This window comes from Narcine bancroftii, chromosome 14 (genome assembly GCF_036971445.1).
Source record: "Narcine bancroftii isolate sNarBan1 chromosome 14, sNarBan1.hap1, whole genome shotgun sequence".
NCBI classification, from domain to species: Eukaryota; Metazoa; Chordata; class Chondrichthyes; order Torpediniformes; family Narcinidae; genus Narcine; species Narcine bancroftii.
This window is the reverse complement of record NC_091482.1, coordinates 18,574,021-18,589,726: the sequence shown is the minus strand read 5'-3', so window position 1 is coordinate 18,589,726 and position 15,706 is coordinate 18,574,021. Positions and strand designations below refer to the sequence as shown.

The window sequence follows — 15,706 nt, the reverse complement described above, 5'->3', positions numbered from 1 at the left end:
GGTGTCTATTCACCAGTGACGAGGAAGCCTGTTTCAATCAAACGGCCGTTCCGTTCTGCCCTGTAATCTGATCCCGTAAATTCTGATGTTCCCGAGTTGAGAAATAGGATTTAATAGTGCATTTGTTGAAAAGAAGCTGATCATATCCAATTCGAAAGCCTAAAACAAAGTTAAGTTTAACAAACTCAAAACAAAGGTAGCTTCACATTGATTCAAACACTAAAGTCTGCAACAACATTTAGAGCTTGAAGGTACTTTTGCGTTGATGTTTGGTTCAGTCGGTAATTGTGTGAGAGCTCCGACTTCTCACACGAGAAAATCCAACCAAAATTATTTCGTTTTCGCATTTTAAAGCTGGGTCTTTATATCGGCGCTATTCAATTCTACTGTAACACAAGTTTGCTGTGCATGAGGTAACATCTTCATCCCAAACTTGCAATCCACCAATCATTCCAACAGTGTAAAAATATTGACAGGCTGAGACGTCAAGGTCAAAAATGACGCGGTTCCCGACCCACGACCACCATGCAGCGTGAGCACTGAGGGTTAGACATCAATGCTGGACCAGCGAGCCAAACTGCAAAATCCATGATTCCCCGAGTCAAGTTTGAGGCGGACGACCTTTAAAAACTGCTCCCAGTTTGTTTCACCATCGAATGTGCTAAGGACAGCTTGTCTGGGGGAACTTGACAATACATGACATTACATACAACCCTGAGATACTTTGTCCTGCAGGCGAGGCAGAATCACCTCTTTTTGGTAATCAGATGGTAATCACTGGTAATTGTATTCAATATGATTGTGGATGATCTTTTATTTCAGAACCACAGAATAGCTGTCAAACGTGACTTCTCTTCCATAAATGGCGTTAACTCTGCCCAATCCAGTACTCTTTGAACTCTTTGTTACATTTGCATTGCAATAGATTCCAGAATTTTCCCTGCACTTTCCTTTCTTAAAATTGTGCAGTTTACATTTGCTACTTTCCGATGTATGGGACTTGTTTTAAAATCTAGAAACTGGAACATTTCTCATCAAAACCACTAATAGCTAACAGCAAACAAACCTATGCCAACGTCAGCAAGATCTTCTGCCCGCAAAAAAAATTAACCTGAGGAATGGCTTGCTTCCTTGCCGAGCAATACAACTTCCTGCTCCCTGTCAGAATTAACCATCCAATCAGTGAGCCCATGCAGACCAAATTTTGTGATCAAGAGCTCAAGTTAGAACTGGTATTCTCCATGATATTATGGTTAAGGCATAAAACATCATGCCAACTTGAACAGACAAATCAAAACCATTGAACATCGAACCATTGAACATTACAGCACTGAAAACAGGGCCTTCGGCCCTTCTAATCTGTACCAAACTCTTATTCCACTTGGTCCCATTGACCTGCACCCAGTCCTCAGCCCTCCCATCCATGTACTTGACCAAATTTTTCTTAAAGTTTAACATTGAGCCCGCATTCACCACCTCAGCTGGCAGCTTGTCCCACACTCCCATTACTCTCTGTTTGAAGAAGTTTCCCCTAAACTTTTCCCCTTTCACTTATAACCCATGTCCTCTGATTTGTATCTCATTTATTCTCAGTGGAAAAAGCCTACTTGCATTTATTCTATCTATACCCCTCATAATTTTGTTTACCTTTATCAAATTTCCCCTCATTCTTAGACACTCTTCAGAATAAAGTCCTAATCTTTTTAACCTGTCCCTTTATCTCAGTTCCTAAAGTCCTGAAAACATCCTATTGAATCTTTGCGGCACTCTCTCAAAAGTTTTGAGCACTTTTTTATACTTTTCCTTTTAGGGAGAAGGAGGACTTTGCTGGCATTTGTGAATCCTTTGTTGTGGTGGTGGTGAGCCTCATATTGAACCATTGTTGTCCTTCTGGTAAAGTTACTCCTGTTGTGTTGGTCATATCCAAGCGCAACACCTTTTCAGTGCCAGCGATTGGGACTGAACCAGGTTTCTAATCCTGCCCTGTCTGTAAGGAGTTTATACTTTCTCCCCATGTCTGTGTGAATTTTTCCTGGGAGGCTCCGGTTTCCTCCCACCCTTCAAAACATATTGGGGGGTGTAGGTTAATGGGGTGTAAATTGGGCAGCACAGACCTGTGAGCCAAAATGGTCTGTTACTGTGCTGTATACTTAATTTTTTTTTAATTATGAGAACAAATGATTTGATCATTGCCAGATTGCTTTTTAAACGGGTGTTTCCTGAGTTCTTTCCTTTTCTCAGTAACTAACACGGTGCTGGTTTGAGCAGAAATGATGAATAATAGCTATTCCTCGTACTGATTATTCTCTGTGGGAAGAAGTGGTGTTATCGATCTATCATGAAAGACAAAGTCAACTTTATCTTCTCAATAATCTTTGGTGAAATTAGTCTAAATCTTCCTTCCAGACTCAGTGCATCAAGCATTAGCTCTTCAAATTATCCTGAGGATACAGAAGATGTTATGTAAAGCAAAGCATATCTTCTGTCCTTCAGCCTCCTTATAAACAAAACAATTCTTCTTTAAACGGAATCTACCTTTGATGAGTAGAATCAAAGATATGGATCAAAGTGAGAAAAACAAAACGCGGAATGATTCATATTTGGGAAATTAAGTATCCATGTATATCTCTCTCCTTTTTTCTTGAAAAAATAGGATTATGGTTCAGTGCCTCTGGATGAGAAGGGAAAGCAGACACTTCCCAATCTGATTTGTTACTGAGAGTTAATGGACATATGAACAGAGCCTGGCTCAGCTCTTAATCCTTAATTGTTTGCTGAGACTTGTTAAGCTTGGGCAATTAAAGTGGTCTTCTTAGATACAAGATTGTTGGCAAAACCACAGAACTGTAATACATCAAATACCAATGCCTTCAAGAGAACTGATAAATATGGGGAAGAAATTACAATTGCCTGGTTTCCATCTGGCGATAGATCCCCATAATAGCTGTGTTTCTCTTTCAATATTTTTTCTCAATGTGGGGAGTAGTGGCAAAGCTAGTATTTAATACTCATCCCCTGGATAATTCTATTAGGATGCAATTGGTGAACCATCCTTTTTAAAACTGCTTCAATTATGTGGTAAAAATATACACAGAGTTCTATTGGATAATGGGTCAGCTTTTCTTAAGTGCTGTGGAAGAATCCCTGACAGTTTGTTGCAGAGCTTCCTGTGGATGGTAAATTCTGGAGACACTTTTTACCATTGGTTTTGGGAATGGAAGTTACACAGTTCATATGCGTGTTAGCATAGAGAGGTTTGAATAGTAATGGTTTTTCCTGTTTGCTAAAAACATTCAACACAAATGAATACCTTTGTAAAATAGGACTTCAGCTTGGCATTTAATACAATCATTCCGCAGATGCTGGTGGTGGAGCTGTCCTTGCTGAGACTCAATACCCCTTTCTGTAACTGGATTATGGATTTCCTCATGGTGTACTTCAGGGCTGGGTGCTCAGCCCACTCCTATTCATGCTACTGACCCATGACTGCATCACCAGATCCAGCTCCATCAAGTTTGCAGATGACACAAAATTAGTCGGCCTCATCAGCAACAATGATGAGTCGCACTAAAGAGAAGAGGTGGAAAATCTCGTTACATGGTGTAAGAGTAACAACCTGGACAAGACAAAGGAGATGATTGTGGACTTCAGAGGGGCCTGGGAAGACAACCCTTCACTACTCATCAACAGCTCTGTAGTGGAGAGCATCAAGTTCCTTGGAGTTATCTAGTGACCTAACATGGACACTTAACATCACCTTACTTGTCAGGAAGTCATTCAAGTGACAGTACTTCCTGAGAAGACTGAAGAAGACAAGGCTATCAGCCACCATTATTTCAACCTTCTGCAAGAGCTCTATTGAAAGTGACCTGGCCGGCTACATCACAGTGTGGTACAGTTTCTGCAGAGAAATAGATTGGAGGTCAATCCCCAGGGCCATAAGAGCAGTAGAGAGGATCACTGGAGTCTCTCTCCCCCCCCACCCACCCCTCCCATTGATGATGTAATTGAAGAGGGTGTGCTAAATCATTGAGGATCCCTTCCACCCCCAACACAGCATCTTTTAGCTGCTTCCATTGGAAAAGAATTATAGGAGTATCAGAGCCAATACCATCAGGCTGAGGAATAGTTTTTTCCCCATGGGGAGTGAGAATGCTAAATGACCAAAGGAACTGCTCATATTAACCATCCAAGATTCTCATATTCACAAAACAATATTTATTCACTTGTATATTGTGTATGTGTATTCTATAGCTGTGTTTATACTAAGGACACCTCGCATCACCTCGAATCACCGTGATTTTTTGTCGCTCGCATCACCGCGCATTTTTGGACTACCTGAACTGTTTCTACCGAGCGATTGAATACGCGGTGATGCAGGGCGATGCGACGTGATGCGAGGAATGCGAGGTGATGCAGGGCGATGCGAGGTGACCAGGAAGTCCGATGAGCAATTGAAAACCGCGGGTGAAAAATCACGACTTCTGGTGAGTCACCCGCGGTGTTTCCACTGCGAGGTCGTCCCTCGCATCACCCCGCATCGACCACCTCAAAAGTAGGACGCCGGAGCACCTCGAATCACCACATATCGGCCACAACCGGATGTGTTTACAGTGCAGCCAGATTCGAGGTGTCACCGCGCATCACCGCGCTTCATCTCGCATTACCTCGCATCACCGCGCTTTTCCCAGCTCAGTAGAAACACCCCCTTTGTCTGTATGTGTATTATGTCTAGTTGTGTGTCTGCATGTTATGCACCGAGGACCAGAAAATGCTGTACTTTTGCAATCAGATGACAAACTTGACTTGATTTGATAATACTCTGAGCTTGTTTTAACATTTGGGAAGATCATAGGTGATCTGTGACATATCTCTTTGTCCTGGCCTTTGACATTAAAACTTCTGGTTAATAAACACAATTCATCTGAGCTTTACATTTAACAACTGATCCAAGAAGAATTTTGCTTTGCAGAAGAGAGTTCCAGACATCCTGTTTGTGCAGGCATTTCCTAAATTTAGTCTGAAAAGCTTGATTCTAATTGCTTGTCTATGTTCCTCCCACATTTGTAGATGGGACAAATATAAAAAATAGCTTCCCTCTACTCACTCAATTTGCTTCCCTAAATGTCTTGTGAAGTTTGATTGGACCAAACCTTTTGAGCAATATTTTGGATTAACTTCCTATATTCAACTAGATCAACCTATGACCCTGATCAAATAGAATAATAAACTTCTTTCTTAAAGGTATGTAAAATAGTGATGACAGTTCTACTCCCATTTTTGGCTATATTCATAGTTTGGACAAAGACTAGTGACAAAAAAAAACCATACAGGACTCTTCTAAGGCCCTGTGATTACACATTTAGGAATAATTTATGGCGGGTATAAGTAGACCGAGAACTCTGAGCCACACATTTAAAATTCCAACATAAGAACTGCAGAATATTTTGAATTCATAATCAGGACTTTTAAAAGTAACAACGGTCTAAGTAAAGATGTGCACAAATCTATTGGATTGTTTTAAAAGTCACTGTCCAAGCTACTAAACTACTTCAAGGAGGAAATCTGGCATCCTCACCCTGCTCAATATGTGACTCCAAACCAATAGAAATGTGGTCAACTCTGAAATAGTCTATTCATAGTCTATTAAAAAATGAATAGAACTGGTATTTTTTTTTGGAAGTTATAACAGCATAAGACATAGGAGAAGAAATAGGTTATTCAGCCCATCGAGTCTGCCTCACCATTCAATCAACAGCTGATCCATTTTCACACAGCCCCACTACCTGGCCTTCTCCCCATAACCTTTGATGCCCTGGATAATCAAGAACCAATCTCTGTCCTAAATACACCCAATTATGTGGCCTCCTCAACTACCTGTAGCAACAAATTCCACAGATTTACCACCCTCTGGCTGAAGAAATTGCTCTACATTTCTGTTCTAAGCAGACACCCTTCAATACCAAAGTTGTGGCCTCTTGTCACAGACTCTCCCACCATGGGAAACAACATTTCTACATCTACCCTGTCCATGCCTTTCAATATTTGAAGTTCAGCTCACATTTGTCATTATCAGAATTTTCTATTGAATATGACAATATTTACACCTTCCAAAAAATATAGGCAGTTATACCTTAACCAATTTCCCATAAAATAAATACAATGTAACTTATGAATCATTCGTCTTTAAGCAATGCAGGTTGCAATAGCCATTAATTCCACTCATCTTTCTTGGCTTAGGTAGCCCTTAATGTGCTCCTGGCAATGCTGCCACAGTCCTTTCATAAAGTGAGTCAGTCGCAGAATGGCAACTGGTCACAGGCAGCAGAATCTATGGACAGCTGGCCTGACAGTATTTGGTGGCAATGTCTTTTAAAATTTTTATAAATATCTTAAATGAATGGGGCCAAACCTATAAATTTAATTTTTTAAAATTCAGACATAGGCCATTTTGGCCCACGAGTCAGTGCTGCCAAATTTATACCCAATTAACCTATACCTACACGTTTCAAACAGTGGGAGAAAACTGAAGTCCCCAGGAAAAACCCATGCAGTCACGGGGAGAATGTACTAACTCCTTATACTTGGAGCAATACTGAGAGTGAGGAGTAGATATAAAGTATTTCTGTTCCCTTGGCTCAGTTAATTATGAAACATTCCTGGATTCATTGGAAAGTGCAAGGACAGGGCACCTGGCCTTCAGTATGTTCCAGACTTGTGTACCATTGCAATATGGCTCAAGTGAATGTCTGGATGTGTGTTTGCATGTTTTTGAACTGAGGACCAGAGAGCACTGTTTCGTCAGGTTATACTTGTAACACTGGATGATAGTGAACTTGAACTTGGATAAGTTGGAGAATCTATTGCCAAATGTTTTTCAGGGAAGGCAAACTAGTTGGTTTTATGAATATGATTTAAATTATTGCAGAGTACTATGTTTTGATTCACAGAGGTCCAAGTGTGATTTGATAATGAGATTTCTTATATTCCAACAATTAACAACTGGTTCAAGTAGCATTGGGAAAAGTGAAAGAAGATTACCAATGCTCATGCTGATCATTATGTGCAATCTGTAAAGGAACATTTCAATAATCTTACCTTAAACAAGTGCACGTCTTCATTCCAAGCTTCAGAACTGAAACATTCAGTGCTGCACAATTTATTAGCCATCAGTGCTTTGAATCACTCTGAGGCCACAAAATATGATGAATTAATGGAAGTCTCTCTTCTAATCCTTAGCATACTTTGGAAGTCTGCACATAAAATCCTTTAAGATAATCTTAATCTAATTCAGAGAGATCATCACTCATTCTCAATATAAAAACACATTTGATTCACAATTACATCCTTTGGGGAAGGATGAAGTGACTTTGATATAATGCATAAGTAAAACAAGCTGAAAAGAAAATGTTGAAAATAACAAGTAAAATTTCAACTGTGAAGAAAGAAACAGAATTTTTATTAAAACCAATCTGAAATGCTAATGGGGTTTCTGTCAGTTTTCAATTATTATTTCAGCATACAATTTATTTTATCTTTTATCAGATGTCAAACCTAATTCCTTTCAAGTTGAATGTGTACTTCAATATCCTGAATAATAGATATTAAAGTAGCAAAGGTAGTTTTTTTTTAAATGAACTTTCAGATTGGGGCAGTTTTATAGAATATTCAAGTTATTTGGCATTGTATTTTCAGTTCTCCAGAAATTAATGTGCAAGTTTACACTTCTAGATGAAGGCATAAATAATAGTCAAATCAATTAGACATAAAATCATAAAGGCAAATGGATTTTATCAAAAATATAGAGATATAAGCTAAAATCTATATTTTTAATTTAAATATTGTCTGAATTAACTGTTGAATCTTATTGCTGGCACTCCACTCAGCTCTGGATTACTTCAAAAACAGCAATTCCTACATATGGTTGGTCTTCATTGACTACAGCTCATACCATTATTCCCTCAGTGCTGGTCAAGAAGCTACAAACTCTAGGCCTCTGTAGCCCCCTCTGCAACTAGATCCTTGACTTTCTCATCGGAAAACTACAGTCAGTCTGAATTGGAAACATGTCCTCCTCACTGATCATCAACCCAGGTGCACCACAAGAATGCATGCTTAGCTCACTGCTCTACTCGTTATACACCCATGACTATGGCCAGGCACAATTCCAAAGCTATCTACAAGTTTGCCAAAGACACCACAACAGTTGTCGGCAGAAGCCTAAAGACGAGCTCTCAGCGGCACAAGGACGGGTTCTTCCCCTCTGCCATCAGATTCCTGAATATTAATGAACGAAATACACTGTCTTACTTTTCGTGCACTGCTATTTAATTTTAAAAAATTTTAGTAATGTTGTAATATGGTTATAATATGAATGTTTGCACTGTGAGGCTGCCACAAAACACCGAATTTCATGACTTGTTTGTGACAATAAATTCTGATTATACAAATGTAATTATTTATTCTTGATTCACAGCCACACGACTGCTATATATTACATCATACATGCAATGGGCATAACATATAATATAAATAGATTACGTTCACTTTTTTTTACTAATGTATCTTAAATAATGTAAATGCTTTATTTCTCCACAAAAATATTTGGGAAATGTGCCATTAAAATTAAGTTATGCCCACTGGTGGTCAGGAGAGATATTGCAGGAGGGTTTCCAGGACTTCTTTGTGTACATGCTATGACACATGGGGGCAAAGGCTGGGAACACGGAGCAGTGTTTTTAAAAATGGCCAGATGAAAAAAGAATACTTCTTGAGTTATTTACGAGAGTCTGTATATATTTTAAAAATTTAGAGATACATCATGGATAACAAGCCCTTCTGCCCCATGAGTCCCTACCACCCAAATATATCCATGTGACCAATTAACCTATGAACTCCTTACATTTTTGGAATGTTGGAGGAAACTGGAGCATCCAGAGAAAACCCACGTAGACACAGGGAAAACGTAAAATCTCTTTACAGTCAGCATCGGGTTTGAATCCAGGTCGCAGACATGGTAATAACATGTGCTAGCCACTACCCTAAACATGCCACCATTGCACTATGTGCACTGCCAATTTTCTCTGTTTTTAAAAATATGCAACAAAATTCTCAGCAGAGAGTTATCAAATAGGCAGTGGGAGTGGTATCTAGACACAGAAGAACACTAACTTAGTCTTTCAAGTATTCCTTGATGAAACAGCAATATAGAGATTCTGAAGCATGTATGATGTGAGAGCCAAACTGCAAGGATATCACTTCTGCCACCTAGTGGTGGTACTAAATGAATCTCTGTTACCCCAGGACTGTTGACCGACCGGTGCCATAAGGTTAAATGATGGCAACTTGCTTGTTGTCATCATTTGCACACACTTGGACTGCCAGGAGTGCTGCACTTTCCAGGCCTCTAATCTTTACTTTTGGAGCACCAAGTTAGTGGAAGGCAGACACTTTTACAACCAAAAGCACATTGCTGGGATGAGGCCAGGAACAGCTTTCTGCTCGGAGGCAACTGCCCTGAAATAAGGATCACCTTAATCTGCTGACCCCTTTGTAGAGTATGAGCAGCCAACCACCCTATGATCCTGAGCCTCAGAAGTCACTTTGGTGAGACATTAGAATAGGTGAACACAAGGCACATGCGAGAACTCAAGAGAAGTGTGTTGTTAGGATAATGTTGACTGTCATACATTGATTTTCGGCTCTTGAATTAAAGATAATATTAAACAAAGAAGCTTTTAACTTTGTTAAAGGTAATCTAATAAGATCAAGGGGATTTTCAAATTCAGCAAACCAACAAGAAGTTACTTGAGAAAATACAATGGAATAAGTGAGGAAAGAAAATAAAACTAGAATATAAAAGTCTTCCCTGGTTCAGAAAAAAGGAAGTAATTAGTAATTCTTTATAGGCTAAAAGAAGAGAAATCTCAATAGAAATAAGAAAATGGCAGGAATTAAGCAAATATGTTGCACCTGTCTTCACATCAGAAGATTCTAAAAATGCTTTTCAGAAACTGTGAAAAACTAAGGCCTAATGAGAATGTGGACTTTAAAAATACCAATATTAATTAAAAAAGATTAACAATAGTCTTCTCAGTCAGTCCATCGGATCGAGGCTGATTTGCTTCTTCTTTGGTTTTCTGGGAACAGTATTGAGATGGCTCCTGTGGGAACCTTCATCTCTTCCACAAAGGGGGCAGGTGGTGGCTAATAATTTTTTTAAAATAAATTTAGATATACTGCATGGTAACAGGCCTTTTGACTCACAAGCCCATGCTGTCCAATTACACACAAATGATCTACACTCCTAGAACCATTTTGTTGATCAGTGTGAGGAAACTGGTGCCTAGAGGAAACCCATGAAGACGTGGGGAGAACGTACAAATTCCTTACAGACTGTCGCTGGTGCTGTAACAGTCTGTAGTGAACTGGGATTCACTAGAGGTGTCCTGCCTCCCGGCTCCTCCCACGGGAGCCCATATATAACCCGGGTTTTCTGCCCAAATCTGAAGCCTGTTCATGAACCCTTTCTGTGTTGTTAGCTAATAAAAACATTAGTTCTCCCTCCAGTTGAGTGTGAGCTTTTAATTAGGCTACAATTTTATTAGCTTATTAACAAGGATGGAGGCATTACTCAAGACCAGTATGCTGTTAATAGATCCCCAGTCCCCCGATGCGGCTGAGGAGCTTGCATATTAGCTAGACTGCTTCCAGGTCTACCGAAACGCGACCAGGAATGTCTTCCATACAGCTGAGCTGCGGAGGTAGGGATGGAGGGGTACGCAGTTGTCCGAGACTGCCTGACGTATGAGGCAGCCATCGAGGCACTAAAGGCCCATTATGTGAAGGCTCCGAACAAGGTCCTAGTGAGGCACTGGCTCACCCTACGCCGCCAACGGCCTGGAGAGTCAATTGACAATGATCTGCTGGATCTGTGGATGCTGGCTAAGAAGTGCAGGTATGAAGCCACTTCGGGCCACGTCCGGGAAGATGAAGAGATCCGGGACACCCTGGTTGCTGGGGTCCGCTCGAGGTACGTGAGGCTGCGACTACTCAAGTCGGGAAGGAAAGACCTTGCTAGCCACGTCAACCTGGCCAAATCACTGAAACAGGCCAGTCTCGAGGACAATGACCTTGAGGACAGCGAACCCGTGCTTTTGGGTGAGCACCTCCAAGGACCAACTGTTCCCACAACAGTACGCCCTGCTCTAACGACTGCCACTCCCGTGCCCAGGAGTGCTTTTTCTGCGGCAAAGGACAGCATCCTCATGCCCACTGCCCGGCCAAAGACTTGGCGTGCTCCAGCTGTGGGAAGAACAGACATTGGGCGAGGGACTGCCTCATGAAGGGAGGTCTGTGGAAGACCATGGCCTGTACTGCTCATGGATCTGATTCCAGCCCCAACCCATCTGCCCCGGACTCACCCGAGATCGCCTGCTGCGTAACCCGTTGCCTACAGAAATGGCACAGAAAGGCTCGGTGGCCATCTTGCAGTGCCCAATTTTGAATTCATTGCCATCATTATCATCGTCAGAGGAAGAAGGAGGGCGGCCATCTTGCCATGTCATGAGGTCAACTCAGGATGGAGGGGGCCACTCGTGGGAAGAACACGGTGTCTCCAGCAACTTGACATCGCACGTCATCGACCATAATGGACCTTACCAGCTCAGCAACTCAATGGAGATGGGGAAGGTAAATGAACATTTCACCAAGTGCCTGATTGACACAAGCTCCACGGAAAGTTTCATAGACTCACGGACTGTGCAAAAATATAACTTAAAAATGTACCCGTCTAATTACCGAATATTCCTAGCATCCCAGTCCCATTCAGCGCTTGTACAAAAACATTGTATAGTTCATCTGTCATTTGAAGGGGGGGAATTTTGTAAAGTTTGCATGTACATTTTAGATGAATTGTGTGCTCCAGTATTGTTGGGTCTGGACTTCCTGTGTCACCTTGGAGTTTTCTGGTCCCCTTCCCCAGTAATGGTTTGGAACGGAGGGCCCTCAAAACCAGGACACACTTGCAGCCTCTCCACACTGAACATCGACTCCCTGGCTCTGTTCCCAAACCTGTCTGCCAACTGTAAGCCCGATGTCACCAAGAGCAAGAGGTACAGTGCAGCAGACAGGGAGTTTATAAAGACAGAGTCCCAGCACCTGCTGGAGGAGGGTATCATCGAACCCAGCACCAGCCCGTGGAGAGTGCAAGTGGTGGTAGTAAAGAGGGAAAATAAGTGCAGGTTAGTGATTGACTATACCCAAACTATTACCCACACTCCTGAACGCATATCGCCTCCCTCGCATTTTGGATATGGTGAACAATATCGCACAGTATCAGGTCTATTTCACCATCGACCTGAAAGCTGCCTATCACCAGCTGCCAATCCATTCTGAGGACCGCCCATACACAGCATTTGAGGCTAATGGTCAACTCTATCAGTTCCGGAGGGTCCCTTTCGGTATTACCAATGGGGTGTCTATTTTCCAGCGGCAGATGGACAGGATGGTGGATTAGTACAGGTTGAAGACTACCTTCCCCTACCTTCACAATGTCACCCTCTGTGGCCACACCGTGGAAGACCACGATGCCAATCTCCAGAGCTTTCTCCATGCAGCTGGAGCCCTGAATTTCACTTATAATTCTGACAAGTGTGCATTCACACTTGGCTACTTGGAGAATGGCGTCATTGGCCCCGACCCTGATAGGATGCACCTCATTAGATCTCCCCTGCCCTGGAACCACAAAGGCCTTGAGGAGACGCCCAGTGGGTCCCTCAATACGCCAACAAGGTTCATCCCCTCTTAGTCCTCCAATTTGAAGGTGGCCTCATTCTGGCAGTGCATGTCAGCAAGGGAATGGGGCAGGGATATCCATGCTATTGTGGTGGACTGAGCTGAATTGCTGAATGAAATGATTTCCCAGTCTGCATCCAGTCTCTCTGAGGTAGAGGAGACCACACGAGAGCACCGGATAGAAATGACCCCTGCAGATTCACAAGTGACATGACCTTTCAAACTAGAGGGGAAGCATTTGTCTGAATCCATTTGGAGGGGATTTTCATGTCCAGTGTAAATGGCAGAAGGTGTGCAGTGCCTGCCAAGTAATGCACCAGCCCAACCCATCCCATCACATGCCTCCTGCACCATTTCTGGCAATCTGCACATACCACGTTGGCTTCCTCAGCCACTGCAGAGTCCAGAGAAAATGGAATGGAAATGAATTATCATTGACCCTGAGGGATTGCCTAAAAGGGAGAAGGAGGAGGAAAAAATGAGTATAAACTGGCACTGGCAGATCCCAGTTTCCAGTGGTAGCCTGAATGCTGATCAATGTCATCCATTATTGATCAGTGTAGTAGCACCATTAAATGTGACATTCGGCAGTTACAGCCAGACAAATACTTGCAGAAGCAGACCACATAAAAGCTGAATGTAAACATCATTCAATTCATAGGAAAGGAAGTAAAAAACAATTTCATTTCAGCTCTTTCTAATTGTACCTGAAGTTATACAACTGTCTATTATTTTAGCTTCAGTTTGAAAGAACTATCAGATACACCCACATCCATGTCACTATTGCACAAAACCACATCACCAGGAGAAATAACCAGCATGGTAGCAGCAGACATATCTAGTGGATAATTAACGCTAAGTATTTTCTTCAGCCACAAAAGGGTCAAAATTACAACAGTAAGTAGGTATCTGGAAAGTCACTAATTCAATGTTCCAGAAATAGTAGTTTATCAGTAAAACATTTGACATGATCTTTGAAAATATTATGTTACAGGATCTATGCAACGACAACATTGGTTTGACAATGACTGTGTCATCCATTATAGATCAGCAAAATAACTCCATTAAATGTTATATTTTTGACAGAATGATGGTTGTCAGAGAAGGTATAGTTCATCAGTAACGACAGCAAGACAAATACATGAAGAACTCGACCACATGAAAGATAAATGTAAGCGTCATTCAATTCAAGAGACAGGAAGAGACCAGACTGAGCCTCAAGCCTTTTATTTTGGTGTAGTTACAATTGATTGGAAATTTTCCATTTGAATAAAGTAAAGTATTTTTACATCTTGCGAGTTGCAGCATGAAAATTATCTCGAATATTTTTCATTTTAATGGAGCTGTGATTTTTTTTTAGTTTCCTCATTTGCAGTCCATTTTAAAGCAACCTTCCTAAATACAGACTTAATTAGTATCAAGAAGCAGTTTATTGCAGCCATCTTTGAGATGAACATCTCTTAGGGTGATTTATTCAGATTTGTCGGTCATTTTCTCTTTCATATATTTCGTGAATTCAGCTTGAATCCACATGAGTGGGAAAATCTACTTAAGGTTCACAAAGCAACTCAGAACTCTTAAAAAGTTTAATAAAATAGAAGAAATGGAGCAAATAAAAAAAGAATATAAATACAAGCACTGCAGACAATGTGACGTGGGATGATAAATTAAATGATTAAAGATATTTTGTGAAACCTGACCAATTGCTGTTTGCCCTGTGACTTCCTCAGCTTTGACCCTTAACGCTCAATCTTTGGTGTATGCTTCTCTCTAACTACGTGATTAATCCTGTCAAGTTCTTGTGTGAACAATTCTTTAACTTTAATCATTATTCATCCTTAAACATTACAATGTTGAAAGATGCTAATATTTATCCTAAAACCTCCAGTTTTCCAATCCCTATATTACACTGATACGTTTTGATTGTGCAATCTTACTTTTGACTTTGCTACCTTCTTCATGTTTGTTTGTTGCAAGGAATGAAAGATATTTGTGATGGGGGAAAGTTTAAGCATTCATGATTTTGAATGGTTGTTAGCTCAATCTAGTTATGTTTACCATTTTCAAACACAGATAGGGACAGAAATAGCTGCGCCACAGCCATCTTGTTATTTATACATCATACAAGAAAACCTTTGTAATGCGCGTCGAAAGAACCAAAGACATGTTGTTCCAAACCAGGGCTTTTATTAACTAAAACACTGGAACCTATCACAAGTAGGCCGACCAGTCCAGAATGACCTGGTCTGGCCAAGAGCAATCCTTGTAGACCTGCCAGTAGGTGTGGCTACACTCTCAGCCAATCACAGTCATCCTACACGACCATCTGTACATAGACACATTGGTGATAGAATCTGTACTATCACAACCTTGTTTCTAAAATTTCATTTCAGATTATTGCCCATTTGAAAAGTCCCACTCCAACAGAATTTACCACAGGATCTTGGAAAAGAATCTTAAATTTAGTTCACCATAAGTTTAGGATTTTTTACAATTTTACAGAATTGCAGGGTATGATTATTCAAGTCAAAAAGGTAAAGCTAAATGCAAAATAATTACAGTGATACTCTGAAAATTATGCGACTCAGGTAAATTCCAGTGCATAGTTCATAACTAAGTCGAGTGTATACATTGCATGTTGGTATAGAGAATGCTGTTTTAAACATTTCTTTTGAATCTCCAGTGGGAAAATGAATTCACGCTGATGATCGACACTTGCTGTCCAAATAAAATGTCATCCTTTTCTTTACTCATAGTTCAAACCAACTTAATTAATTCGACTGCTATTCTGGTTCAAGGTTAACATCTGTTTTATTTAGGAGGTTTTACATTTTCATTCTGAGTAGCAAAATGACGATAATTGCTGCACTGTTTGGCTGTAAAGGGAGAATATCCAATATCGTGAACCTAT

At 40.9% G+C, this 15,706-nt stretch overlaps 2 protein-coding genes across 7 annotated transcripts in view; one reads left to right on the top strand and one right to left on the bottom strand.

The window, feature by feature from the left end:
* The window catches only part of appbp2 (amyloid beta precursor protein (cytoplasmic tail) binding protein 2), a 299,366-nt gene that overhangs the window by 177,733 nt on the left and 105,927 nt on the right, over window positions 1–15,706 (bottom strand). The gene's annotated exons all lie outside the window — the stretch shown is intronic.
* Window positions 1–15,706, top strand: part of abhd15a (abhydrolase domain containing 15a) — a 32,175-nt gene that overhangs the window by 1,835 nt on the left and 14,634 nt on the right. The gene's annotated exons all lie outside the window — the stretch shown is intronic.